This window comes from Hemitrygon akajei, chromosome 16 (genome assembly GCF_048418815.1).
Source record: "Hemitrygon akajei chromosome 16, sHemAka1.3, whole genome shotgun sequence".
Taxonomy (NCBI): Eukaryota; Metazoa; Chordata; class Chondrichthyes; order Myliobatiformes; family Dasyatidae; genus Hemitrygon; species Hemitrygon akajei.
In genome coordinates, this window is record NC_133139.1 from 65,891,757 (window position 1) to 65,918,390 (window position 26,634).

The window sequence follows — 26,634 nt, forward strand, 5'->3', positions numbered from 1 at the left end:
TCCTAAGGATATTCCTTCAGTTTTTTGAGTTGAGGTTCAATTCCAAGGAATTATAGGAACAGTCATTATTGCCCACTGTTTCCTTCCATTGTGAACCCCGCTGAAGATGAAGGTGGCTTGTTGAGGACATTACTGCTGGCCCATTTCTACTAAAGTTGCTCTACTCTGCTGAGGTACACACCCATTCCTGACCTCTCCTAAGCCCCTACTTCTCCTTACCTAACTCTCCTTTCAACCCCCACCCTTCTGACCTTCTCAGTCCAACTAACTTCTCTTAACTCCACCTCTGGTGCTTTCCTACAACCTCATCCTTCATAGATTCCTCCCCCTCCCGTGGTCCCCCTCCATCCTCTCTGCTCTGGGTGGAGTGGGAAACGGTGGAGACCACAAAGTGAAAATCTACCTCCTTTGGGACCTGGATCTTGGTGAGTTTATTGTTGTTCTCTGGGCCTTCAGTTACAATAAATCCATAAATAAGCAGTACAAGAGAATAGTGAGGTACTGTTCATGCATTCATAGACCATTCAGTAATCAGATGGTGGAGAAGAACAAATATTTCCTCAAATGTAGGTGTGGCTCTTCATTTTGAAGCCATGGTGCTTTAAGAAGGGAGAGTCCATCATTCAAGACCCTCACCATCTGGGACATACCCTTTTCTCATTTCTACCATCAGGAAGGAGGTACAGGAGCCTGAAGCCCTACACCCATCATTTCAGGAATAGCTACTTCTCCTCTGCCATCAGATTTATGAATGGTCCATCAATTCTACCTCACTATTCCTCTTTTGCTCTATTTATTTATTTTTGTAACATATAGTCAGTTTTATGTTTGCACTGTACTGCTGCCACAAAAGAATTCATTTCATGATATACTGAATGTCAGTGTGCTAAGCCTGGTTCTAATTCTGCCCTTGGTGAATTCATTGTTGGGTCTCTCATCATCAAGCCTGTGTTTGGGGACAGTCTCCATGCCTCTCTAATTCTCACAGGTCCTCCAGAAGTTGCCCTCCTCCTCTCTGAACTCGGACCTCAGGAAGTTGTGGGCTGCAGACTCCCCACCTGAGAGCTGAGTCTATATGAAAGGGTTTTCTTTCCTTCCTCTCCTGAGGACCCGCTCTGCGTCGGTCTATTCATTGTGGTGCAGAGAGCCGTCACATTCCTACAGCTCTCAATGTCTCCCCCCACACGTGACAGCCCAGGCACTGTAGACACACACACACCCGTTCTCCTGTTGTCCATTCCTGTCCCTGTAGTCTCGTCCCATCCTTTCCTCCAGTTCAACAACAGCCTGCAATTGCCTGTCATTCTGGGTAAAGATGTAGATCAGCTTTATTTATCACATGTACATCGAAACATACAACGAAATGTGTTGTTTCTGTTAATGTCCAACACAGATCGAACATGTGCTGGGGCATCCCACCGGTGTTACTACACTTCTGGCACCAATGTAGCATGCCCACAGCTTACCAACCCTGACCCGTATGTCTTTTTGGAATGTGGGGGAAAGTCAGACCACCTGATGGAAAACCACATGATCACAGGGAGAACTTAAAAACTCCTTAAAGATAATGTCAGGAATTGAATCCAGATCACTTGTGCTATAAAGTGTTATGCTAACTACATTACTGTGCTGCCCTCAAACAGCACCATGCCATCCTATTCCTCCAGGGACTGACCCAGACGTCAATCTCTGGGCATATGCTAAAACAGAAGATCTCTCCTTGCAGCATTTCTTTCACAGGCCCTGATGTTTGTCACTTTCCACCTTCTGAAATGACCCAGCAAGTGACTCAGTTGCAACTTTACTGTAAACAGAGGAAGAGTAAAATGGGGTGAACCACCCAGCATCAACCTGGACTCTGGATCGGAACCCAGTCAGGTTGTTCCAAGCGAGATTTTCCTCCTGAACTTGTTAAGAAACATTCTGGATTTGCTCCGGCTATGTGTATGGCTTATCAAAAAAAGCTGTATCCATCACTTCAATACCCAGCTAAATTAAGGCTTTTTGTCAAAAATTCTGGGGTTCATATTTTTGATGACCCAGCTGAAGCATTGCATTTTATTAATTCTCTGCCTGACGAGTCTGAAGCCTGAATTTGGATGATTTCAACTGTTTGATTGTCTCATGATGTAAGCAGTGATGAAATCAGAAGATTTGATGGTTATAGAAAGCCTTTACCTTAAAATGTACTTTTATTTCTGAAACAGACTGGTTTGGATGGTTTTAAGCTCAGAAGACATAGCAGGAGAACTGTTGAAAGACTGCAGATAACTTTGAAACATCTAGAATTTTTTTCCTGTTTATAGCATTTAAATGAATTAATTGCTTTTTTGCTCTGTATGCTTTTGTAAAGATCTTTTAAGTAATTATCTGGATTTCTTTACTTTTTAAAGATAGATTGGATAATTTAGAGGTGGTGATTGTTTTTCTTCTGTGCAAATATTTCAAGAATTTTTTTGGACTTATCTAATATTATGACAGTTATTCTCAAAATTGAAGGCCATTTTTCTTTAAAAAAAAAACAATGTTCCTTCCAAATCAATGATATTGAGTTATATGTCGACTGTAATGAGTTTTATATCTGGAAGAGGGAGAAATGAATTTTTTTCATTTTTACTTTTTATTTAGGCAGGTGGAGTTTATAATTGTTTTGTATGCATTCTTTGGGGCTTGCATCGATTGATATCAACTTATTTCCGGGCTTTGTCGTTTGCGTGGATTTTTTTCTTTTTTCTTTTTTTCTTTTTTATCCCCATTATGGAATTCTGGAGCGTAGGCTAATTATTATTACTGTTGTTTATCTCCACCATTCTCGATTATCTTATCTTGACATGCGTCTAACTATTTTTTTTAGATACAAAGTCTCATGATGATATTTAAACAGTTAAATGTTTTAAGTTGGAATGTCCATGCTTGGAACCATCCTATTAAGCACAAGAAAATATTTAAAACTATTAACCGATTCCAACCTGATATAATCTTTGCACAAAAGACGCATATCAGGTTATGTGATAAAAATCGAATTTTAAAATTTTGTGAGGATTCTCAGTTTCATGCAAACTCTAAGTAAAATTGGAGGTGTTTCTATTTTTATTGATTCCAATATTCCGTTTAATGAGGAGGATATTATAGTTGATATTAATGGTAGATTTTTGATCATAAAAGGAACAATTCATAACAGGAAAATGGTCTTGGTTAATATTTATGGACCAAATTATCCCTCATTTTTTAAAGCTGTCTTTGCTCTATTACCTGATCTAAATGGATATATGTTATTAGTGGGTGGTGATTTTAATAATTGTTTAAATCCTTTAATGGATAAGTCATCATCCAAACATCAACACCCTAATCTTTCTGTATCACTTATTAATTCTTTTTTAATTGATTATGGCTTACTTGAAATTTGGAGGCATATGCATCCTAGTGATACAGAATATTCTTTTTTCTCACATGTTCATAATAAATATTCAAGAATTGACTATTTTATAGTCAACCCTCGACTTCTATTTCATGTTCAGAAATGTGAATATGATGCAATTGTTATCTCTGAACATGCTCCTCTAAACCTAATATTTGAACTGAAAGATGTTGCTTCTACCAGACCACTTTGGCGTTCTCCAGAACATTTGTTACAAAGTTCAGAATTTGTTGAGTTTATTGAAACTCAGATAAAAGAGTTCATTCTCTTTAATAATATAGGAAATGTCTCAAAGTTAGTCATTTGGGATACATTAAAAGCTTATTTATGTGGTCATATTATTTCATGTATAGCTAAGTTGAAGAAACAGACAAGAATGGAATTAGATAAAATCTCTAAACAAATTGAAGACTTAGATAACGTTATTGCAACCTCTCCTGTTGTTTTGTTTAAAAGAAGAGTGGAATTACAATCACAATATCATTTATTATTAACCTATCCTATTGAAGGATACTTGCTTAAATTGAAAAGTTAGTTTAATATTTTTGGGGATAAAAATAATATGCTTTTAGCTTCCCAATTAAGGGCAGCTAGAGCTAAGAGACAAATTTTAAAGATTCATAAGGAAAATAGAGATAAAGCAAGTAACCATGAAGACATCAATAATATTTTTCAGGATTTTTATTCTGATCTTTATAGATCCCAATTTCCTGCAAATTCCTCCAAAATGAAGGCTTTTTTTTACATAAGGTTAAATTTCCTCAAATTACCATTGAAGATCAATAGATGCTTGATGCTCCAATTACTGAGCATGAAATTCAGAAAGTTATGTTGTCAATGCAATCAGGTAAAGCTCCTGGGCTTGATGGTTATTCGGTAGGATTTTACAAAAAATTTGGAAGATTACTTTCTCCATACCTTTTGGAAATATTTCATGAATCCTTTGAGAAGGGTAGTTTACCTTCTTTTTATGAAGCTTCTGTTTCCTTAATCCTTAAGAAAGATAAAGATCCTGCTGAATGTCCATCATATCAACCTATTTTGTTATTAAATATGGATCACAAAAATTCTCTCTAAGATAATGGCTAACCATTTGGAAAATAGTTTATCTAAAATCATCTCTATGGATCACACAGGCTTTATTAAAGGCTGTTACTCTTTCTCCAATGTTCAGGGATTGATGAACATTATATATTTATCATTATCTAAGGAACCTCAATGTGTTATTTCTCTTGACGCAGAAAAGGCATTTGATAGAGTTGAGTGGTCATATTTGTTTAAAGTATTAGAAAAATTTGGTTTTGGTAATAATTTCAATAGGTAGATTCAAATGATCTATAAGAATCCTATTGCTATGGTCATTGCTAATAATTTCAGGTCTTCTTTTTTTCGCTTTCACTTGGTACTAGACAGGGATGTCCATTAAGCCCTTTATTATTTAATCTCGTACTGGAGCCTTTGGCCATAACACTCCGTGAAGCTAAAAATATTCATGGTATTTCTATGAAAGGGACCATACATAAGATTTCTGTTTATGCAGATGATCTTTTGGTTTTTATTTCAAACACTGAGGAATCAATTCCTAATATTTTGGAAATACTAAAAGATTTTGGAAAATTTTCAGGATATAAACTTAACTTGAATAAAAGTGAATTGTTTCCATTAAATGCACCTGTTTTATATATAATGATATTTCATATATAATTGTTAATTCTTTTAAATATTTAGGTATTATGATTACTAAAGAATATAAAATCTTTATAAGGCTAATGTAATTCCTTTAATGGACTCCATGAAACAACTATTTTCTAGATGGAATCCACTTACTCTTTCTTTAATAGGTCATATCCATGCTGTGAAAATGATGATGTTACCTAGATTTTTATATATTTTTTAAAATATACCTATCTTTTTAACTAAAAAATTTTTTGATCAAATTGACTCTATTATTTAATCCTTTATTTGGAACAATAAAAGACCAAGAATTAATAAGTATCATTTACAAAAATCTAAAAAAGATGGTGGACTTGCTCTTCCTAAATTAAAATTGTATTATTGGGCTGTTAATATCCGAAAATTATGTTTTTGGATATATTTTTGGCTCAATAAGAGCCAAAGACCAGCTTGGATTGATTTGGAATTAAAAGCTGCCAAACAATTTTATCTAACCTCATTATTAGGAGCTCCATTATCTTTACAGCTTTCTAAATTTCCAAATTTAAATCTCTACCCTGTTATTAAACAGTCCTTATGGATTTGGTTTAAGTTTCACAATTTTTAAAATTTTAAACAACTTAAATTGTCTAGTTCTCTATATTGAATTTTTTTATTTAAGCCTTCAATAACCAATCCCAATTTTCTCCAATGGAGAAATAAGGGGATACGTTCTTTTACTTATTTATTTTATGATGGTCGATTGATGACTTTTAAAGAGTTAATTAGCAAATATTCTCTCTCTCATACACACTTTCTGCAATATTTTCAGACTAGACATTTCTTACAACAGTACTGATCTAAGTTTCCATATCTGCAAGAATCTGATTTGTTGGATACCATTTTGAATTTGAATCCTTTAGTAAGAGGTTCCATTGGTAGAATGTATAATTTATTTTTACTACAAAAAGATAACCTCTCACTAAAGATTAAACAAGATTGGGAGAGAGAACTTAATATGACCTTTGTTAATGAAGATTGGTTGTGAGTTCTGAAAATGGTAAATTCTTCTTTGATATGTGCCAATCATTGTTTAATTCAATTTAAAATTGTTCACCGTTATTATTTAACAAAGGAGAGACTATCCAAAATATTTCCTAGTATAGACAATTACTGTGATAGGTGTAAAACTGAAGTGGCCACTTTGTCACTTATGTTCTGGTCATGTTCTTCATTAACATCCTTTTGGCAATCTTTATTTTCAACAATTTCTAAAGCTCTGAAAATCAATTTACAACCTAATACATTGACTATTCTATTTGGAACAGATCCGCATCATATTCAGGGTATTTCATCTTCAGATCAACATGTAATTGCATTTGTTACATTGTTGGCAAGAAAGGCTATTTTATAAAAATGGAAATATACCTCTGTCCCTACATTAATTCAATGGTTTTCTCAAGTAATGTTATGTCTCAGTTTGGAAAAAATTAGTAGAACTTTTGATCCTCGATTCGATTTTGAGAGAAGATGGGGCTCTTTTGCCAAGTATTACCATTTAATTTGAATTATTTTATCTGGTTTCTTCCAATTTTATTCTATGTAAACATGAATTGGCAGTTGATGATTCTTTTTCTTTATTTATGTAGATGATGGTAAGACGTATTGCTCCAGGGGTTGATTCCTAATGGTTTTTTTCCCCTTCTTTCTTTTTTTTGTAGTTCGTGGTGTTTTTTTTAGTTAGTTGGGGTTCTCTTATTTTCCTTCTTTTCCCTATTAAAAATATATTTTTTCATCTTCATATATTGTGATCAGCTTTTTTTCTTCAGCTTTATTAATTGTACATATATCAATTTGTAGAAGTTTTGTATCATTTTATAGCTGTAGAAGATTATGTATCAATAAGAAGATTCTAAAAATGAAAATAAAGTACACTCAGAAATAAACAGAGAGGCAGATGATAGGTGGAGTACAATGAGACACAGGTGGCAGCAATACAGGCAACAATGAGAAACAGATGAGGGCGAATTAATCAGTGTTACAGGGGCTGGAGTAGGGTTAGGGTCGGGACAGGAGCACATGGGGCATAAAAACAAACGAGAGCAAATGGCAATACAAAACCACAGACTAATGGCTAGGGGAAAACACACAAAAAGACTGAGTTCACCTGCAGGTACCAACACCTTTGGGCTGCAATGGCCCAGAACCTCAGTGATAGGCTACATCACACCACAGCGTATCACACAAGTCTAATGGCCTATGCAAGTAGTATCATCACTGTTCAAAATCTGCTTTCAGGGCTTCCCTGACAGATAAAAATTGGCTCGATCATCTCCCATGGGTCCTGCTGTGACTCAGAACAGCTCCAAACAGGACACACAGTTGACCGTGGCTGAGTTGGTATTGGGGCAGCTGTTATGAGTGCCAGGTGAATTTTATTCCTGATGCTACGACCACCTGGTTGGCCTCTCAACTGTATTGCCCCCCTAATCAGTAATTCCTTTGCTCATATTCCTGCCTCCCATCATGGTGAACAGCATTGTTGCGTTCCTGGTGATTTACATTCTTCCTTGTTTGTTTTCGTCCGACATGACACCCACCGACATCCCCTTATGATGGCCAGTTCCACATTTTGGAACTGAGAAAAAAGAATTTTATTTAGGATAAGAAGGGTAAATGGGAATATATTTCAATAGATTGCCTTAAGCTGACCCACCAAGAATTGGAGGATTCTGCTACCATGTCCTTTATGTTATGACACGCCTATGAGAATGTCAATACACCTCTGGATGACCCAGAGGACTCTGCTCTTCCTCTGCCCATGGAACATAGGACCTGAGCTGGGCAGTTTGTCCAAGCTCCAATCAGGCTCACAATTCTGGCTTTAGTGATTTCCATGTGGGCTGTGGTGGGTAACATAATTGGTTGATACCTCCATAATTGATATCCATCGACATTATATGGGCTTCATTTGAAGAGGTTGTTCTGATACTATGGCACAATTATGCAACAGAGTTTTATTCCATGTCGTGTACAGTTCCTGATGTTCAATAAATGAGTTGCTTTGGTTTTTCATAAACACAAAATGTCTCTGCCATTTTAGTTGTAAAAAGCTGCACAGTTATATGTTGGGCATGTGTCCATCATTGGTCAAGGGGTGTGGTTGTAGTTTCGGGGTGGGTCCGTTGTTCGTCAGCAGCGTAGTTCTATGTTGTGAGCATGTCTGTAATTGGCAATGGTATGGTTATATGTTTGAAATTGGTTCATCATTGGCCAGGTATGTGGTTCAATTTTGGGGAAGTGTCTATTATTGGTCATGGTCTGTGCATCACTGGTCAGGGTGTAGTTGTAGTTTTGGGTGGGTGTATCGTTAGTCAGTGGTGTAGTGGTATGTTGTGGCTGTGTTTGTAATTGGCAATGGTATGTTTGGGATTGGTTCATCATTGGTCTGGTGTGTAGTTGTAAGTTGGGGATATGTCTGTCATTGATTTGGTGTGTGGTTATTTGTTTGTGGTGTGTTCATCATTGGTGAGGGATGTGGTTATATGTTGGGGATGTGTCCATCATTGCTCTGGGGTGTGTCGTGTGTGTGTCCAACATTTGTCAAGATGTGGTTTTATGTTAGGGATGAGTCCATAATTGATCAGGGAGCTGTGTGTTGTGTGTGACTCCATCATCTGGGTAGATGTGGTTATATGTTGCAGTGAGACTATCATTGATCAATCTGGTTATAGGTTGGTGAGAGTCCATCACTGTTTTGTATATGGTTATATATTGTGAGTGTTTCCATCAATGGTCAGTGTGTGCTAATACGTGGGAGTGTGTCTATCATTATTCAGGGTGTGTTTATCAATCGCAGTCATATATTCACTGGGGTGTGGTTATGTGTCGGAGGTGTGCCCGTTATTGGTCAGCATGTGGTTATGTGTCGGAGGTGTGCCCGTTATTGGTCAGAATGTGGTTATATGTTGCAGTTTCTCCACTATTGATCAGGTGCATTGTTGCACAATTACTGGTGATTTTATTAGGCACAAGAGTGGAAGATGGTGAGGTTTTCTGCTGTGCAGCCCATCCACTTCAAGCTTCAATGTGATGTGTATTCAGGGACGCTCTTCTGCACGCCATTGTTGTAACATGTGGTTATTTAAGTTACTATTGCCTTCCTGTCAGCTTCAACCAGTCCAGTCATTCTCCTCTGACCTCTCACATTCACAAGGTGTTTTCACCCACAGAACTACCGCTCATTGGATTCTTTTTTTTTACTTTTGGCGTCGTTTTCTGTAAACTCTACGGACTGCTGTATATGAAAATCCCAGGACATCATCAGTTTCAGAGATATTCAAAACAACCCATCAGCGCCAACAATTATTTCACTGTCAAAGTAACTAAAATTAAATTTCTTCCACATTCTAATATTTGGTCAGAATAAAAACTGAACCTCTTGATCATGTATGCATGTTTTAATGTATTGATTTGCTGCAACATGATTGGCTGATTAGGTATGTATTAACTAGCAAGTGTACAGGTGTACCTAATAAAGTGGCCATGAGTGTGTGCGTGTGTGCGTGTGTGTGTGTGCGAGTGTGAGTGTGTGTGAGTGTGAGTGTGAGTGTGTGTGTGTGTGTGTGTGCGTGTGTGTGCGTGTGTGTGTGTGTGTGTGCGAGTGTGTGTGTGTGAGTGTGAGTGTGTGTGTGTGTGTGTGTGTGTGTGTGTGTGTGTGTGTGTGTGTGTGTGTGTGTGTGTGTGTGTGTATACATATATATACACACAAACTTCAATTCCCCATCAAGAAGGCCTCAAAGCCCTCCACTACTTTCTGGACAATAGACCTCACCAGTTCCCCAACACCACCACACTCCTCAGGTTGGCGGAACTGGTACTCACACTTAATAACTTCTCTTTTGGCTCTTCCCACTTTCTTCAGACCAAGGGTGTAGCTATGGGCACTCGCATGGGCCCTAGCTATGCCTGCCTCTTTGTGAGTTATGTGGAACAGTGTATGCTCCAAATCTATACTGGTACTGCTCCCCAACTTATCCTTCGATACATTGACGACTACATCGGTGCTGCTTCTTCAACCATGCTGAGCTCATCAATTCCATCAACTTTGCCTCTAACTTTCACTCAGCCCTCAAATTCACTTGGTCCATCTCAGACACTTCTCCCCCCTTTCTCGATCTATCTGTCTCCATCTCTGGAGATAGACTGTCCACTGACATCTTCTATAAACCCACTGACTCCCATAACTACCTTGATTATACCTCTTCTCACCCTGCCAAATGCAAAAATTCTATTCCCTATTCCCAGTTCCTCCGTCTCCACCACATTTTCTTCAAGGATGAGGTTTTCCGTTCCAGGACATCCCAAATGTCCTCTTTCTTTAAAAATCATGGTTTCCCTTCTGCCATCATCAATGATGCCCTCAGCCACACCTCCTCCATTTTCCACACTTCAGCCCTCACCCCATCCTCCCGTCACCACAACAGGGACCATGTTCCCCTTGTCCTCACCTATCATCCCACCAGCCTCCAGATCCAGCACATTATCCTCCACAACTTCCGCCACCTTCAACAGGACCCCACCACTAAGGACATCTTTCCCTCTCTACCCTTCTCTGCTTTTTGCAGGGATTGTTCCCTCCGTGACTGCCTGGTCCACACGTCCCTCCCCACAGATCTCCCACCTGGCACTTATCCCTGCAAGCATAAGTGCTACACCTGATCCTACACCTCCTTTCTTATCACTATTCAGGGCCCCAAACAGTCCTTCCAGGTGATGCAACACTTCACTTGTGAGTCTGTTGGGGTAATCTATTGCATCCAGTACTCCCGGTGTGGCCTCCTCTACATCGGCGAGACCCGACGCAGATTGCGGGACCGCTTTGTTGAGCACCTCCGCTCCGTCCGTCACAACAGACAGGACCTCCCGGTGGCCACTCACTTCAACTCCCCTTCACATTCCCATTCGGATATGTCCATACATGGCCTCCTCTACTGCCATGATGAGGCCAAACTTCGGTTGGAGGAACAACATCTCATATACCGTCTGGGTAGTCTCCAGCCCCTTGGTATGAACATCGGATTTTCCAACTTCTGGTAATTCCCTCCCTCTCCCTTCCCCCATCCCACCTTCACTCTGTCTCCTCTTCTAGCTGCCTATCACCTCTCATGACTCTACCTTCTCTTCTACTACCCATAGTGCTTTCCCCTTAGATTCCTTCTTCACCTCTCCTGCCTATCCCCTCCCCCACCCCTTGATCTTTCCCCTGATTGGTTTTCCACCCTCCCCCCACCTTCTTCATAGGGCCTCTGCCCCCTCCTTCTTTAGTCCTGACGAAAGGTTTCGACCCGAAACATTGACTGCTTCTTTCAATGGATGCTGCCCGACCTGCTGAGTTCATCCAGCGTTTTTCCTCTAGCAGTTGTATGTGTTACTTTGGATTTCCAGCATCTGCAGACTCTCGTGGTTATGTGGTGTATATTGCAATGTATCCATCATTAGTCAGTGTGTTAACAATTTGGAGTATTTCCATTATTGGTCAAGTTGTGGTTGTATGTTGGCGTGTTTCCATCAAGTATCAGGGTGTTGTTATATTTTTGGGGCAGAATTATGATTGGTCAGACGTGTGGTTATATGTTGGCGTGTTTCTATCAAATGTCAGGGTGTCATTATATGTTGGGAGTGGAGCTATGATTGGTCATTGGTGTGGGTATATATTGGAGGTGTATACCCATGACTGTGTCACCAACCACCGCTCCAATCTGCTAATTAAATTTGCTGGCTACACTACACTCAAATAATAATGAGGCAGCTTACAGAGAAGTCATCACCCTGACACAGTATTGTCAAGAAAACAACCTCTCCCTCAGTGTCAAAAAAACAAAGGAGCTGGTTGTGAACTACAGGAGGAATGGAGTCAGGCTCACCCCTCTTGACATCAATGGATCTGGGATCAAGAGGGTGAACAGTTTTAAGTTCATTGCCATGAACATCACCAAGGATCTCACGTGATCTGTACGTACCGGCTGTGTGGTGAAAAAGGCACAACACTGCCTCTACCACCTCAGATGGTTGAAGAAGTTTGGTATGGGCCTTCAAATCCTAAGAACTTTCTATAGGGGCACAACAGAGCAGGCTGCATCACTGCCTGGTATGAGAACTGTACGTCCCTCAATCGCAGGACTCTGCAGAGAGTGGTGCGAACAGCCCAGCGCATCTGTAGATGTGATCTTCCCACTATTCAGAACATTTACAAAGACAGGTGTGTAAGAAAGATCACTGGAGACCCGAGTCACCCCAACCACAAACTGTTCCAGCTGCTGCCATCTGGGAAATGGTGCTGCAGCATAAAAACCAGGACTAACTGGCTCCAGGACAGCTTCTTCCACCAGGCCATCAGACGGATGTACTCATGCTGACACAACTGTATTTCTATGTTATATTGACCATCCTGTCTATGTAATACTATCCTATTACATTCTACTTATTATAAATTACTATAAATTGCACATTGCACATTTAGACAAAAAAATGTAAAGATTTTTTATTTCATTTTAAAATCTTTTCCATTAATTATTATTGAAGATTGACAAAAAAGATACATTAAGTCAATATATCATTATGTACAATAAGGAATTAAATTAGCAAATAATTGATTAACAAAGCTAAGCAATATATGAATAATAATAATAAGAGAAAATAAAGTGTTAAGAATATTTTTTGAAAGAAAAAGGAAAAAAAAAGAACCCCTACTAACTATAAAAAATCCCTACTAACTGGGAAAAAAAAAACCAAAAAAAAACCTTTGGGAGCACAACCCCAGAGCTATACATCATACAAACTTAAACAAAAAAAATCAAACTGCCAACTCAAATCCACTTAAAGAAAAAATCAGAAGGAAGCCATATTAATTAACACAAATCAGATGATAGTAGCGGGCAAATGAGCCCCACCTTTTCTCAAAATCAAATTGAGGATCAAAAGTTCGGCTTCTGATTTTCTCCAAACTGAGACATAACATCACCTGAGAAAACCATTGTATCAAAGTAGGAGTGGAAGCATCTTTCCATTTCAACAGAATAGCCCTTCTGGCCAATAATGTAACAAGTGCAATTACATGTTTGTCTGAGGCAGAAATACCATGAATATATTGAGGCATCATACCAAATAAAACTGTCAATTTATTAGGTTGTGAATTAATTTTTAAAACTTTAGAAATTGTAGAGAAAACAGACTTCCAAAAACGTTTCAATACAGTACACGACCAAAATATATGTGTCAATGTGGCCATCTTGGTTTTACATCTGTCACACAGACTGTCAACATTAGGAAACATTTAGACAATCTCTTCTTTGTCAAATAGTAACGATATACAATTTTAAATTGAATTAAAGAGTAATTGGCACAAATCGAAGAAGAGTTAACCAACTTCAAAATCCGCATCCAATCATCTGTTATCAGGGTCATGTTAAGCTCTCTCTCCCAATCTTGCTTAATCTTAAGTGAAAGGTAATTGTGTTGTTGTAACAATAGATTATAAATTTCCCAATAAAACCCTTCACTAAAAGATTCATTTTTAAAGTAATATCTAACAGGTCAGAGTCTTGTATATATGGAAAATTACTTAAGTATTTTTGTAAGAAGTGTCTGACCTGAAGATATTGCAGGAAATGTGAATACGAGAGAGAGTATTTAGTTACTAATTTCTCAAAAGACATCAATCGGCCATCTTGGAACAGATCCATGAAGGAATAAACTCCTTTATTCTTCCAAAGAAGAAAGGTAGGATCACTCAATGAAGGTTTAAATAAATAATTTTGATAAATTAAACTAAAAAGTTTAAATTTTTTGAGATTAAATAATTACAAAACTGGAACCAAATTTGTAATGACTGCTTAATCACAGGATATAAATTTAAATTAGTAATTTTGGCCATTTGTACAGTTAGAGAAGCTCCTAATAATGAGGTTAAGTGAAACAGTTTCACAGCATTCAATTCCAAATCAGCCCAAGGCAGTTGTTCATTTCTATCAGCCCAATTTAAACAAAAACACATATAACATATATTAACAGCCCAATAATACATTCTTAAAGTAAGACCTTCATCTTCTTAAAGTGAGACCTTCATCTTCTTTTAATTTTTGTAAATGATATTTACCAATTCTTGGTCTTTTATTACTCCAAACAAAAGATGAAATAATAGAGTCAACTTGATTGAAAATTTTCTTTGTTAAAAAAATAGGGATATTTTGAAATACATATAAAAATTTTGGTAAAATCATCATTTTAACTGCATGAATTCGGCCGACTAATGAAAGTGTAAGTGGATTCCATCTACAAATCTAGCTAGAAAATTCTCCAGCCAATTATCCATTATCTTTGAAAGAATTTTAGCATCCACATTTAACAATGAAATAGGTCGAAATGAAGCACAGTCAGTAGAATCCTGATCTTTCTTAAGAATTAAAGAAATTGAAGCTTCATAAAATGTGGGAGGTAACTCTCCTATCAAAAAAGAATCTTTAAGCGTCTCCAACTTATATGAAGAGAGCAATTTTTCAAAATTTTTATAAAACCCTACAGAATAACCATCCAGTTCAGGAGCTTTACCAGACTGCATTGAAAAAATAGCTTTCTGAATTTCACTTTCAGTAATAGGAGCATCAAGAGTTTGTTGATCTTCAACAGAAATTCGAGGAAAATTGATCTTTTGTAAAAGGTATTCATTTTAGAAGAATCAACTGGAAACTGAGAATTATAAAGTTCAATATAAAAGTCTTGAAAAATTTTATTAATATCTTCATAAATACATGCTAAACTACCATCTCCCTTATGAATTTTAAAAATTTGTCTTTTAGCTCTAGCTGCTTTTAATTGAGATGCTAATAGCTTATTGTTTTTATCTCCAAACACATAAAATTGACTTTTCAATTTAAGCAAATATCTTTCAATAGGATAAGTTAATAATAAATTATATTGTGATTGGAGTTCAACTCTTTGTTTAAATAAATCAATGTTAGGAGAGATTGCATAATTATTACCCAAGCCTTTAATTGGTTTGGAAATATTATCTAACTCTGTTTTTGTCCCCTTCTTAAGCTTAGCTGAATAAGAGATTATCTGACCACACAAATATGCTTTAAATGTATCCCATATAATCAATTTGGACACATCTCCTGTATTAGTAAAAAGAAAAAAAATCTTTATTCTGAGTCTCAATAAATTTTACAAAGTCCGGACATTGTAATACACTTTCTGGTAAATACCAAGGCAAATTTGCAATAGCGACATCATTCAATTCAAAGGCTAAACTTAAAGGTGCATGATCTGAGAGAGCTATACCATCATATTCACATTTCTGGACTTTGGACAAAAATCAGAGATCAACTATAAAATAATCAATTCCCGAATATTTTTTGTGAACACGTGAGCGAAAAAGAATAATCTCTATCATTAGGATGTAAATGTCTCCAAATTTCAACCAGACCAAAATCAATTAAAAGAGAGTTAATACGTGATGCAGAACAACTTGGAAGCTGCTGATTAGTTGAATTCTTGTCAATCAAAGGATTTAAACAACAGTTGAAATCACCACCCATTAACAACATATATTCATTTAAATTCAGCAGTAAAGCCAAGACATTTTTTAAAAAAGGATCATCTACATTAGGCCCATATAGATTGACCAGAACAAATTTTGTATTACAAATTGTTCCTTTAACAATTGAAAATCTACCATTAATATCTGACACAATGTCTTCTTGGATAAATAAAATATTAGATTTAATGAAAATAGATACTCCCTTTGTTTTATTTTGACAAGTAGTGTGAAATTGAAGGCCCTTCCACATTTAAAAAAAATCTATTTTAATCACCTGTTTTGATATGCATTTCTTGAGGAAAAATTATATCGCTTTTGAATCTATTAATAATTTTAAAAGTCTTCTTTTGCTTAATAAGATCATTCCAGCCACATACATTCCAACTTATAACATTTATCTGTTTAATTGCCATAAAAATTTTATTTTATTTAGCACATAAATACACGCATACCAGAGCAGGCTAATCAAAACTGGTGGTGATAAGTATAACCATGTACAAAATATGCATGCTCCGGAACTCTGTAATGGGAAAACAATGCAAAAAAGAAAACTAAAATTAATCATAATTAAACGTATAAATCAAAACTAACCTCAATCCTCCCACCACCCCAAAAAGCCCAAAATTCGGCAAAAGATAAAATGCCTCCCCATAGAGTAAAAAAAGAGACTCCACAAGCTGCCCATTTTATAATAGTGGTTCTAAATAGCTTTCCTTAATTCCTCCCCCCAGTTACAAAAAAAAGGCAACATATGACCCTAAAATAGAAAAGCTCTGCAAAGGAAAGAAAAATATTTTACTAAATATAAAAAGCCAAACACTACAAAGCAATAACACCACCATATCAAGTCATGTTAACTGGTTCTTCTGCCCACTTACAGGCCTTGCTTCTAACTGATATATATGCAATTTAAATATCAATTGGCTTTAATGCCTTCCATTACTTTACAGAGTATTATTGTGCTGGAAAATGGACACTGTTGAGACTGGGTAATCATTAAAATATGAAACAGATTCCCAGCTAAAATGGTTAATGCAAGAGGGCACGACTTTACAGTGATCAGAAGAAAATATAGGGATCTCAGAGATATTTTTTTCCTAGACCAGTGGGTCCATGGAAAGATCGGCCATGGGTAGTTATAGAGGCAGACACAACAAGGACATTCAAGAATCCTAAATAGGCTCATAGTAAAAGACGAATAGAATTATCTACAGGACAGAAGCATTAGATTAATCATGAAGTAGATTAAAAGGTAAGCAGAACGTCATGGGCCAAAGGGCCTGCACTGTTCAGTTTTTCTCTACAACATCTAGTTCCCCATATTCAGCATAAAAGTTCAGAGAAAGAAATGTTTATATTTAATCCTTAAAAACATGCTGGGGAATTCAAAAACAATCTCCAAGGACACCAAAAACAATAAAATTAAACAAAGAGAAAAATACCTATGTAATCTCTAGTGAAGAAAAATCAGCACGATTTTCCATTTAACTGACACGCCCAATGAAAAACTCATTTAAAAAAAATTATCATCTATCGACTAAGCACTTCCAACTAATATATATATATATATATATATATGTGTGTGTGACCTTATGAAAACCATTACTTAATTAATGAAAAAAGGAGGATAAAAACAAATAATCAAACAATCTGTCCATTGTCTTAATTTGCTCAGTGGACCAAACAGATTTCGGAAAAGTCATTCATCATTCACAACGTTCACATCTTCTTTAAATGGTTGATTGAGCAAAAAACATCTTAAGCAAATCAGAAATATTGAAAGCTTATCTTCTTTCTGAAAGAACCATTATTCTGCAGATCTAAAACCATTCAAACCTCAGCTACAACCGGAGTAGAGTTAACGTAGTCCAACGCTTCTTTGGGGTCCAGAAAAACAGGTGGAGTCAAATCTTTGGAAAATAATTTTAATCGGGCTATATATTGAAGTGATGGGAATAATCCCTTATCATAGGCTATCTTCATGGTTGGAACGAATTTAGACCACAGGTCCATGACTTCCATGGATAATCATCATAAAAATGAATCTCAGAATCTTTAAATTTAAAAACTCTGTTTCCTTGCATATTTTATGATTTGGTCTTTAACTTTAAAATGAAGGAAAGAGACTAAAACTGACCTTGGTTTGTCTCGGCGAGATGTCGCAGTGAAAATTCTATGTGCTCTGTTGATGTCGGGAAGCGGAGGAAAAATATCCGGAAACAGAGATTGAAACAAGTTAGCAAAATAGTCTAATAAATCTCCGGTCTCAGATCCTTCCTTCAATCCAACAATTTGAATATTATTCCGACGAGATCTTGTTTCCAAATCGATTATCTTATGTTGAGACTTCTCCAAGCGAGCTGAGATCTCCACGATTTGCCGCTTCACCTCTTTACATTCAGAGTTCAGGGAAATAATGTTTTCCTGCACAAACTGAAAACTCTCGTAACGACTTCATCTCAGAAGAGGTAGCATCAATCTTTACAGTTGTTACGTACCCCGTAACTGGGTGTCTAACCAGCAAAGAAAGAAGTATCCGTTGGAGTCTGGTGGTACCATTTTTGAACAGTGTTTATTAGTAAAATATACAAATCAATATCAATAATGCAAATATATAGATAATACACGTTAGTAATAATAAACCTAAAAATGTGGGTATAATAATAAGTAATAATAAACAAGCTCTATCGATGTCTAGGGGATAATGAATTGTCATATATAAGTATAAAGTTCAGTCCAGTTCATACGTGCTGAGGTAGATGTTGGTTGTTGTGTTGTAATTGTTGGAGAGAGAGAGAGAGAGAGAGAGAGAGAGAGAGAGAGCGAGCGAGCGAGCAGTAACAGCTACAGGCAGGCAAACCTTCCTTTACATTCTTGATCCGTCATTCTGTTGTGGCCATTCAGGTATGACCCCTCTGTCCTTCAGCTAGACCGTTCTTCTGTGGTGAACTCGTCACTCTGGCATGAGCGGACACACACACAAACCCCCCACCGGCCCTGCTATAACACTGTGAGTTAAACTGACCGATCTTTTGTTCAGTCTCCGATGCCCCACACCTTCTTGTGTGTTCCAGCACTCAACCAGTGCTCAATAGTGTGTCTCCTGGTGTGTCTGAGGGGTGTCTGCCCAGACCTCACTTTTATCCCTACTCACGGGGTCTCAGGTGTCAATCAGTTTTGAATGGCTTTGTCCATCAATCCAGCCCACTCCGGCTGTCCACTGAGGAATTTTAATGAACAGAATGGTACAAGATAAACAACCCTCTCAGAAGCCATAAGTCTTTCAGAAGTCATAATATGGTGAATCAACAAGTCTCTCTCCCCTCTCTTATCAGTAGCAGATGTTCTGGCATGTTTTTGTTCCATCTCTTTCTCATTAGCAGCATAGCAACAGTAACGGTTTGTGATTCTCCCGGGGGTGGGGGGATGGGCAACTCTGCACCCTTCTGCCCATCAGAGCTGTTCATCCTTCGTAACACCGTGTTGTTGTCTATTTTCTTACGCAGACCCATCAGTGAATTTTCCAGACGCTCTGCCCAAGCTGGTGTTTCCTCCTACTTTTTCCCTTTTCCTTTTTTTTGTAATTAATTTTTTTATTGAAGTTCATCATCAAACAAACATTTCCATAAGATATATTTCAGACATTGTACATATATATCATATAATCATATATGTCACAAATCTCCACATAGTATTTATTTGAGGTATACACTGCTGGATTCAGGAAGCTGCTTTCCACTTCTTAAAGATCGTGACATAGTAACAACTATTCCCCTCTAAGACCCAACAAATAAAAGTTAGAAATTCGAAGTTTAAACTGGGGAAAGGGAAGAATTAATTGCAGCCACACAGATCTGCGTGTCACTCCATTAGACAGCAGGTGGAGTATCGATGGAGTACTTTGCTACGCTCCGCGAACCCCGACAACAAGTCAGCAATCGCCCTGCGACGTTCTTACTGTGAATGGGCTGTTCGAAGACCCTTCTCATTTCAGAGACGAAGGAGGGGAAGGAGGATCAAACTTCTGGTAGGTTATCCCAGATTGCAGTGCCCCGTGCCAAGGCATCCCCTCGTAACAGCCCCAGGATGTACGCGATCTTTGATCTATCCAGAGCGTCCGTACGTGGCTGTAGCTCAAAGACCAAGGAGCGTTGTAATGAGAAAGCCCGGCACCTCCCTAGGTCCCCAGCGTAGGGCTCCGGCTTGGGTACATACGGCTCTCAAGGGAATGATGTTGCCGATCCCGGGGCGAAGCCATCCCGATCTGTGTGGTTTGGTCTGTCAGGGTTCTTGGAGAGAATGGTGTAAGGGAAGCAGACACCCAGTTCACTGACCTTCCTCACGTTCGTGGATAATGTACGAAGGGTTTTTGTGACCTCCCTGAACAGCTGGTCGTGGGCGCCCAGTAAGTGGCCCTGGCTCGCGAGGGCCTGTTGCATGGGGTCCAAGTCCGCTGGGTTCATTCTTGGCCAGTTCGTTCTCTTGCAAGGACGTGGCTGCGGGGGGAACCCAAGTGCTGGACACGGGCACGGAGGCAGGATCAAGAGGCATTAGTGCAGTTGCGAGCATGGAATAGGTATCCAGAAGAATCTTTACACAGAGACCAGGTTCACGTACAGAATCCAGGAAAATGATGAGGAACTTAGAACTGACAGTCCTAAAGAACCATGAAACGAGTCGACCAACGAACTGGCAGCTCCGTGTTGTGATTACAGGGTTCTTATCCTACATTTACTGATGGAAGGCAGCTGTGTGTAATTAGTGGAATTGGGAATGATTGGAAGTTAGATGAGGGGATTGAAGCCCAATTACTGAGGTAATAGCAAGGTGGGGAATTGCCAGATGGGACCATGACACTTCTCACAGTGTGGAACACAAGAGCCCACGGAATTTCAATTCCCACCTCCCAGTTCAAGCCCACTGAGCGATCCTGTCTCAGTTCTGATCAGCTGGGTCAGAAGAATAAAGAGCAGGCACAGGACATCTGACCCTTCAGATCTGCTCCTCTGTTCATCCACATCATGGCTCATCCTCCACTTTCACACTATTTCTGTTGAGTCCGATAGTAACATCCTCCAAGAGCACCACAGCCTGGTTGTGGTTTGGAGGCTTGTGTGCCTCAGTGATTCTGAGAGCAATGTTGGCTGGAGTCAGGACATTGTGCTCGTAGGGCTACCCGTGCTAAACAGGTCAAAGGGTAGAGGCCAGATGAAGAGTTGTCCACTGGTTCTCCATGTTCGGGGGTTAAACTCTAGACTAACCACCCTGACTGGTAAAAAAAACAATTGTTACAGAAACAGCAATGAAGAAACCTTCTACACAGACAGATGGAGGAACTTGATTGCTGCCCTAAAAGCCAGCGGTGTAACGGGCAGAAAGTACTATAGGAACAGTACAGTACAGGAACAGGCCATTCAGCCCACAATGTTGTACTGAACTGATAAACTAAGTAAATGCCTGACTAACCTAATCCCTTCTTTTATTTATTATTATTGAGATACAGCGTAGAATAGGCCAATCTGGCCCTTCGAGGCCCAGCAATTCCCCAATTTAATCTGACTCTAATCACATGAAAATTTACAATGACCAATTAACCTACCAACTGGTACGACTTTGGACTGTGGGAGGAAACTGGAGCACCAGGAGGAAATGAATGTGCTCACGGGAGGAATGTACAAACCCCTTACAGGCAGTGGGAATTGAACCTGGGTCACCTGTACTGAAAAGTGTTGTGCTAACCACTACACTACTGTGCCACCCCTGCCTATCCCTCCATCCTCGGCACATTCATTTGCCTATTTGAGAGCTTCTGAAACACCTCTATCGTACAGTATACGCCTCCAGCACCACCTCCGGCATCACCCACAACTCTCTGTGTAAAAAACCTTTCCCATATATCTCCTCTGAACTTACCCATCATAATGCAGGCTCTCTAGCAATAAGAATTGGTAAGTTTCAATGAGATCCCTACAATTTCTCTAAACCCTAAAGAACACAGCTCTAATCTGTTAAAAGCAACACACACAAAATGCTGGATGAACTCAGCAGACCAGCCAGAATCATCAGGACTAGAAACAAAGGCAAGAATTCAGAATGAGAAGTTGGGGGAGGGGAAGATCTCGGCCCAAAACGTCAACTGTTTACTCGTTTCCAGAGATGCTTCCTGGCCTGCTGAGTTCCTCCTGCATTTTGTGTGTGTTGCTTTGGATTTCCAGCAACTGCAGATTTTCTCTTGTTTCTTATCTATTTAATCTTTACTGTGTGTGTGTGTGTGTATGTGTCTGTGTGTGTATGTGCGTGTGTGTGTGTGTGTGTGTGCGTGTGTGTGTGTGTGCGTGTGCGTGTGTGTGTGTGTGCGTGTGTGTGTGAGTGTGTGTGTGCGTGTGTGTGTGAGTGTGTGTGTGTGTGAGTGTTTGTGTGTGTGAGTGTGTGTGTGTGTGTGCGTGTGTGTGTGAGTGTGTGTGTGTGAGAGTGTGTGTGTGTGCGTGTGCGTGCGTGTGCCTGTGTGTGTGTGTGTGCGTGTGTGTGTGTGCATGTGTGCGTGCGTGCGTGTGTGCGTGAGTGTGTGTGTGTGAGTGTGTGTGTGCGTGTGTGCGTGCGTGCGTGTGTGCGTGAGTGTGTGTGTGTGAGTGTGTGTGTGAGTGTGTGTGTGTGTGTGAGTGTGTGTGTGTGTGAGTGTGTTTGTGTGTGTGTGTGTGTCCCTGCACAATTCTTCAAGCTGTCCTTTATTCAGAATCAGAATTAGGTTTAATTTCGCTGGCCTATGTCATGCAATTTGTTGTTTTTCAGCAGCATTACAGTGCAATACATTAAAAACTGTAAATTACAATCATCAATCTGAACAAAGATACTGAGGTGGTGTTCATGGGCTGGTTGCCTGTTCAGAAATTCAAAGCAGAGAAGACAAAGCTGTTCCTGAGCGATGGGGTCCCCAATGATAAATGCCGCCTTCTTGAGGCATCATCTTTTGAAGTTGTCCTCGATACTGGGGAGGATAGTGCTGACAGTGACAGTGATGAAATGCTTTGAGAGGTTGCTCATGACTAGACTGAACTCCTGCCTCAGCGAGGACCTGGACATTTCAATTTGCCTATCGCCACAATAGGACAACGGCAGACACAGTCTCAATGGCTCTCCACACGGCTTTATACCACCTGGACAACACGAACACCAATGTCACGATGCTGTTCATCGATTATAGCTCAGCATTATATGCTGTTATTCCCACAATCCTTATTGAGATATTATAGAACTTGGACCTCTGTAGCTCCCTCTGCAATTGGATCCTCGACTTCCTAACCAGAAGAGCACAGTCTGTGCGGATTGGTGATAACATCTCTTCCTCACTGACGATCAACACTGGTGCACATCTGGGTTGTGTGCTTAGCCCACTGCTCCACTCTCTACACATGCATGACTCTGTGGCTAGGCATAGCTCAAATACCCATCTATAAATTTGCTGATGATACAACATTGTTGGTAGAATCTCAGGTGGTGACAAGAGGACGTGATAAATGCCAACTAGTGGAGTGGTGCTGCAGCAACAACCTGGCACTCAACGTCAGTAAGACGAAGGAGCACATACCAATCCACATAGAGGGAACAGAAGTGGAGAGAGTGAGCAGTTTCAAGTTCCTGGGTGTCAGACCAGACCTAACCTGGTCCCAACATATCGATGTAGTTATAAAGAAGGCAAGACAACAGCTATACTTCATTAGGAGTTTGAAGAGATCTGGCATGTCAACAAATACATTCAAAAACTTTCATAGATGTACCATGGAGAGCATTCTAACAGGCTGCATCACTGTCTGGTATTGGGGGTGGGCTACGTCACAGGACCAAAAGAAGCTGCAGAAGGTTGTAAATTTATTCGGCTCCATCTTGAGTACTAGCCTACAAAGCACCCCGGACATCTTCAAGGTGCGGTGTCTCAGAAGGGCAGCGTCCATTATTAAGGACCTCCAGCACCCAGGACATGCCCTTTTCTCACTGTTACCATCAGGTAGGAGGCGCAGAAGCCTGAAGGCACACACTTAGCAATTCAGGAACGGTTTCTTCCCCACTAACTCACTTTTTAATATACAGTATGTTTGCTTTTTGCACTATTTTAAGCTATTCAATTTACGTATACTGTAATTGATTTACTTATTTATTATTATTTTAATATTTTTTATTTATTACTTTTTCTCTTCTAGATTATGTATCGCATTGAACTGCTGCTGCTATGTTAACAAATTTCACATCACATGCGGTGATAATAAACCTGATTCTGATTCTGATGATAGACCTGGCTGAGTATGAACCTTCTGCAGCTTTTTCCAATGCTGTTCAGTGTCCCCCCAAACCAGACAGTGATGCAACCAGTTCAAAATCTCTTATATCCCTTTATAACCGGTTCACCCCCTTGCCCTCTTGAAGGACGTGAGGGTGGGGTAGACAGGATATCCACAGGAGCTTTGTGAAACTTGGCAATCAAACTTTATTCTGTAATAATCCACTTCACTGAAATATTCCTCATTAAAACACAGGTTTTTCTGTCTACGTCCCTGAAACCCTTCCACCTACACCAACAACCACACCGGTTGCACAGGACCATACACCAGTGAATCAGGCTTGTCCATTACATTGTGATCAAGACCTTAGCCATGAGGCTCAGTAAAATTCCTAAATGCTGGAAATACTTCGGCACCTTCAAATAGATTAGAACATAGAACAATACAACATAGTACAGGCCCTTCAGCCTACAATGTTGTGCTGACCTTTTAACCTACTCTAAGATCAAACTAATTGGTGTGTTGAGCATCGCAAGGGGGCCTCGGAATGGGCCATCGTAAGGAGGTCTCAGAAGATGTTGGTGTGCGTCATGGAGGACAAAAACAAATGAGATGGAATGTGGGTCAACAGGAAACCAGGTGTGCTGTACACCCTGATGAGAGGCAGGAATAGGTACAAAGGGATTGAATCTACTGAGGACGGTGGAATGCTGTTGAGAGGCCGGCCAGGCAGTCACAGTGTCAGGAATAAAATCACCTGGCATTTGTAATGGCTGCCCGTATACCAATTCAACTGTGGACGACTGCAACTTCTCTTTGAGGGCTGTTCTGAACCCCAGCAGGACCTACGGGAGTTGATTACGCCAACACTCAACCACTGGGGAAGCCCTCAGAGCAGCCTTTGAGGAGTGGTGAAACTGCTCGGAAAGGCCATTGGACTGCATGTGATTCGCCAGAGTGTGATGTAACTTCACCCCGAGATTCTGGGTCATTGCAGCCCAGTGGTTTGACATGAATTGCCGATAGAGGTCAGAGGAAATATCAGACATTTACCAAACTGAGCAACCCAGGGGCCGACAAACGCCTGAGCCATGTCTGTGGCCGTTGTCGATGCTGGAGAGCCGACCCCTGTCTACCTCGTGGTACGATCCACCATGGTAAGGAGGGACGTAAAACTACGGGATGGGGAAAGAGGACCAACAAGGTCCACATTGACACGGTCAAATGTTGCTCAGGAATCTCAAACGATGCCAAAGGCACTTGAACGTGATGGTTAATTTTTGCCCACTGGCGTTCCCTACAGGCTGCAGTCCAATCATGTATGTCCTTCCTAATGCCGTGCCACACAAACTGAGAGGCCATGTATGGAGTCAAAAACAGTCCATCTCCAGTTTGTGGGCACTGTGGGGCGAGGGTGACTGGTGAGATATTGTACAGGAGAGAAGCCCCAGCTTCCCCGAACCTAATGTCAGCAAACCGCAGGCCTGTGACTGTTGTTTGGTAAGCCTGGGCCTCTGGGTCAGTAACTTGGTCGGCTGCCATGCTGGCATAGTCAATCCCTATGTGTATGGCCTCAGTGGCTCCCCACGAGAGGCAATCAGTTGTGACATTATTTTCCCCCTTATATCTGATGTCTGTTGAGAACACTGATAGGTAGGCCTGAAGACATTGCTGCTATACAGATCAAAGGTCTGATATTTTGACTATCGTGTGCCCAAGGTGTTTGTGGTCAATGAATGTTGTGAAATGGCGACCCTCTAGAAGGAAATGAAAATGGCAGTCAGCCAGATGGAGCCTGAGAGACTCATGGTCAAACATCCTGTAATTCCTTCAGTGGGGGAGGAGTTGCTGACTGAAGAAGGCGAACTAGAGGGCACAGCCTCAAAGTTGTGGGGTGACCCTTTTAGAAAATAGGTAAGCAGGAATTTTTTAATCTTTTGAGTAGTGAATCTGTGGAATGCTCTGCTAGAAACTGCGGTGGGCAGGGGCAAGTCTGTGAGTATATTTAAGGCAGAGATTGATTGTTTCCTGATTGGTCAGGGAATCAAATGATATGGCGAGAAGGCAGATATATGGGGTTGAGTAGGATCTGGGATCAGCCATGATGGCATGGCGGAGCAGACTCAATAGGCTGAATGGCCTAATTCTGCTCCCATGTCTTATGGTCTAAGAAGACCATAAGGCAACAGTAATTCAAATAACTATGCATTGCAACACTGCTCCACAGAAGAGCATCTCTGAATGTACAACACGTTGAATGTGAAGTGGGTCTGCCACTGCAGCAGAAGACCATGAACATACATTTCGTGGCCACTTTATTGGATACAGGAAGGAACTAATAAAGTGGCCACTGAGTGTAGGTGATCGGACAAAAACTATAAACAAGATCGATCCAACACATCATCGCTCCTTGCTGTCCCCAGAGACAAAACGCAGGCTGCAAATTTTCTCCACCACCCCCAACCCCATATGTGGTTGTTGTAGCATATTTGTAGTTTCCTCAGTGATAACAAAACTGTGAGCAGCTAACAGTGTGAGAGCGGCACTTCCTGGCCTGAATGCAGTCATTCTCCAGCCAGCTGCAGCTCTTTGTTATCCTGTAATACTCAGCATTTTGCAGCTGAGTAGTAGGAGCAGTCAGCGGGAGATGTGGATGCTGTTAAAGTTGTTTCCTCAGTACTCTAATGTTC